The sequence below is a fragment of the Triticum aestivum genome, chromosome 2B, assembly GCF_018294505.1.
Source record: "Triticum aestivum cultivar Chinese Spring chromosome 2B, IWGSC CS RefSeq v2.1, whole genome shotgun sequence".
NCBI lineage: Eukaryota > Viridiplantae > Streptophyta > Magnoliopsida > Poales > Poaceae > Triticum > Triticum aestivum.
In genome coordinates this window covers 33,392,652-33,396,996 of record NC_057798.1, presented here as the reverse complement: position 1 = coordinate 33,396,996, position 4,345 = coordinate 33,392,652, and positions in this window count along the sequence as shown.

Genomic DNA, 4,345 nt, shown 5'->3' with positions numbered 1-4,345 from the left:
GGCCACAAATGCGGGCCAGTGATCTCTTATCTTCTCAAATCGGCCGATCAATTCTGGAGTCTTCCCTTTGTCGACAAACTCTGGTTTCAACTCTTTCTTCCACCTCCTAAATAGCTCTGCCATCTTCTTAAGAGCATACGACTTGACCAGTGGCTCTATAACTGGCTTATTCGGATCCTCCTGTAGTAGTAGGGTGAAATTTGCCTTCAGTGGGGGTCCAAAGATCATCTTTCTCTCTATTGGTGACATAACAAACTTGAGGGTCTTCTTTCTTAGGCTTATTCCATAACTGGAGGCTGATCGGGATGTTGTCCCTAACAATAGCTCCGCAGTGAGCATAAAATGCATCCTTGGTCCGTGTGGGTTCAATAGGTTGGCTATTGTACACGATTGCTATGATCGTGAACCTTTCATCCATGCGCAACCGCGATTTTCTTCGGGCCTCCTCTCGTTACCGAAGTTTGGCTCGATCCAGAGGGCTATAAAAGAAGAAAGAAGAGTTAATATATGTACATACCAAAACAATGAATGCATCAATTAGCTAGTCAACACAAGGTTAATTAATATATATACCTTGTCAGACTTTGCAACAGCTGATCCCGACTCCGTTCGGTCACCGGAGCCATTATCACGGTCTCCTTCTTCCACCGGCATTCAGTCGCTGGAGCCATCATGATCATGACTTTCCTCCTCCATTGTTCGATCACCGTAGCCCTCTCCTTCCAGACCATCGGTATCATTGAGAAACAACAATACATCACCTCCGGCAAAGATTATATCCCCCAACAACTGTTCTTTTTCCAAGTCTCTTTGTTGATCCATAGTTTTGGCAAATATTACAACATGGCAATTAATATACAAACATGAGAGATGGATATATTAGTGGCAAACATAGACCTAGCTAGCTAATCACAACAAGGAATATTAATTAGTGGCCTTGACGCTTCTATGGTTTGGGGTCGCCTCAACAACGCATCTAGGGTTTGGAGTGGCCTCAATGACAACGCTCTTTTAACTTGGTAAATTTGGGTGGTCTCGATGATTCTAGTGTTTGGGGTGGGCTCGACGACAACACTCTTTTAACTCGGTAAATTTGGGTGTCCTCGACACTTCTATGGTTTGGGGTGGCCTTGGCAACGCTTCTAGGGTTCGGGGTGGCCTCGACGCTTCTAGGGTTTGGTCGGGCGAGAGGGGGTTGATCGACGTCCCCCCTCATGTTGAAGAGTTACCGGAGTTCTCTCAGGAATGTATGACGTCCGGAACGCCTTTCTCATGAATGTCAAACAAGGGATTTAACAAAATGGCGCCATTCTGGATGTGCAGAAAATGGTCCATATTTTTCCTAATCTCATCTACCCTTCTATATGTCACGTTGTCTAGTGTCAAAGGATTCAAGAAAACCATGGCTTCATCTTTAGCCGAAAGTAATAGGATGGTACGAATCTCTCCAAAGTTATTTTGGAGCGGAGTCCCAGATAGGATAATTCACTTTTTTTTACAAATTTTAGCAAGAGCCTTCCGGATATCGCTATTTGGAAGGCCTTTGCTGAACTTCATAGCAAAAAGCGGATTATCCTATCCGGGACTCCGTTCAAGAAAAACTTTGAAGAACTTCGTACCATCATGCCCCGGTTACTTCCGGCTCATGATGAAGCCATGGATTTCTTCAATACTTTGACACAAGACAATGTGACATATAGAACCTTACGTCGATGAGATCAGAAAAAAATGGATCAACTTGTGCACATCCATAATGGGGGCATTCTTGATAAATATCGACCCTCGACCCGTCGATGATCATCGAACCTCGACCCCTCAATGACCCTCGACCCTCGACCCCTCGGTGATCCTCGAACCTCGACCCCTCGACGACTCTCGACCCTCGACCCCTTGGCGATCCTCGAACCTCGACCCCTCGGCGACCCTCGACCCCTCGGCAACCCTCGACCCTCTACCCTTGTTCCCGACCCTCGACCGCTCTGCGATCCATGACACCCTCGTCCCCGATAAAAAATAAGAAGCAGAAGTAGAAGAAAAAAGAGAAGAAGAAGAAGAAGAAGAAATAGAAGAAAACAAATAGGAGAAGAAGAAGGAATAGAGGAGAAGAAGAAAAATAGAATAACTTCTCCTCTATTCCTTCTTATTCTCCTCTTTTTTTTCTTCCTCTTCTTATTTTTTTCTCCTCTTCTTCCCTCTCCTCTTCTTCTCCTTCTTCTTCTCTGTGATAGCCTGGATTTTGCTTTCTCTCTTTTCCGGACTTGCCTTCTCTCTCTTTCCGGACTTGGTTTTTATCGAGGTTTTTGCCCTGATTTGAATTGGAGTTTGAATGATTTCAAATGGACTTGGCACTTGGTTATATCCTTAACTTTCACCCAAGTGGTCTACCTACTTTATTCCTGTGATCAATCCTCAAAATAATCAAATGAATATTTTTCATAAAAGAAAAATATTCATTTCTCTCTCTGAAACTCACTTCAGAAGCTTGTGCTCCAAAGCAACCTCAATTTTTCTTGCTCAGAAAAATATGAGATAATTCCTTAATATTCTTAGCACCTTGGCACACCTTCCCATGCAAAAATATTACATCACTTTTTGCAATATTTTTCTGTAGAAATTCTTTTCACTTCTGGACCAGAAATGCACATTGTACAGCAAGTACATTTTTCCTTGAGCTTTTAGCATTGATCTTTCTTGAGCTTAAACAACCTCCTAAGAAACCCTAAACCCCAGGAGATCAACCCTAATGGCCTTCAAGAAGGTGGCCAAACTTGGCGACCAAGTTTCTGGACAGAAACTTGTCAGCTTAGTGGAGTCAAGTCTGGTTGGCCTGGGCATGAACCATCAACCTCCCTAGACTAAACACTGCAAGGTCGAGCGTGTAGACAAGCTTTGGTCACTCCTGGGTGTCATTTTGACCATGCCAGCCTGGTGACCGCGCGTGGACACGGCGCCTGGCATGCGTCTCGACGCGCTCTGGCTGGCGCCTTGCGCCCTGTTTCGCGTGTGCTCGTTCCAGCGCTTGCCACCGACTGCCGCACCGTGAAACAAGCCCCGTCCCATCACCATTGACCGCTCCCTAGCGCTCGCCAACACCGGAGCCACCGCAACATGCACGGGCGCGTCGCGGCCAAAAGGCCACAGTGCGCACATGCACTTGTCCGCTTCCCCAACCGCCTCCTGTGCTTGTCCGCGAGCCTGGGCAAGCTACTGCGTTGACGCTGAGCGTTTGCCCCCTCTCGTTGGAGCTTCTCATCGTCGTTCGCCGCTTGTCCAGAGAGCTCCGGCGGCGACACGTTCCCCCCTCGCTCCGGCTATATATAGCGCTCCCCTCCTTGAATCCTAGCCAAGCACCACTCCACACCACCTCCACAAACACGTAGACGAGCAGAAGCTCGGTCGGGCAGGCCTCTAGCCGTCGCCCCGACCAGAGGACTCCGGCGATCCCCGCAGTCCAGCCGCCGTGCTCTGGTGCCTCTCGAGCTCAAGCAGCTGCTTGGGTGGGGCATTGGGGATCTGCTGGTGCGTCCTGGACACCGTTGAGCCCTCGGAGCCTCCTCTAGCCGTCGTCTTCAACCTCTACGGTGAAACCCGTCCGCCACCGTAGCTTGCGAGCTCAACTGCAAGCAGCTCCGTCCATCTCTCGCCAAGCCACGAGTACGGGCAGGTGCGCCTCAAGCCCCCCTTCAAACCACTCGTGCCCGAAGCGGTACGAGTGGAGGCGTACTTCTGTTATACGCTTTCAACGTCACCCCCCAAGATTTCTGTTTAATTCAAATTTTATTCAAAAATTTGACTGAACTTTGACCAGCCACCATTTCTAAACCACAAGTCCAAATGATTTGATTCTTTTTGCATTGTCTTTTTTTTCAGAAAGCTCTAGCAGCACACCAGAAGGTGGATTTTTCCTTGCTGTCTAGAATTTCTGGTGATTTTTAGAATGTGGTTTGATAATTCTTTTTGTGGTTTAAATTCTTTTTCAGAAGGAGAAGCTTGTCTTGAAGCAAACCAAGAGGGGTGTGATCCTCCTCTACACTAAGGCAAGCCACACCAGCATTTGGATGGTGTTATTTCAATATCTATGATTTTCTACTTGAATATGAGTTATTATTTGCATTTAAAATTTGATAAATAACTTTGGTTAATTTCTAGTTACTTTACCATGCTTGATATGCTTGTTTTAGTTACTGGTTGAATGCATGAGCTTGTTTGGCTAAGTAGAGTAATATTTTGAACTATGCTTATTGCTATGGAAATTAATGATTGTTATTTTACTAGTGATAGTTTTATTTATATAAAGAACTAATAAAAATATTGCTTGGTTATAAAAATGAGTTATAACCAGATG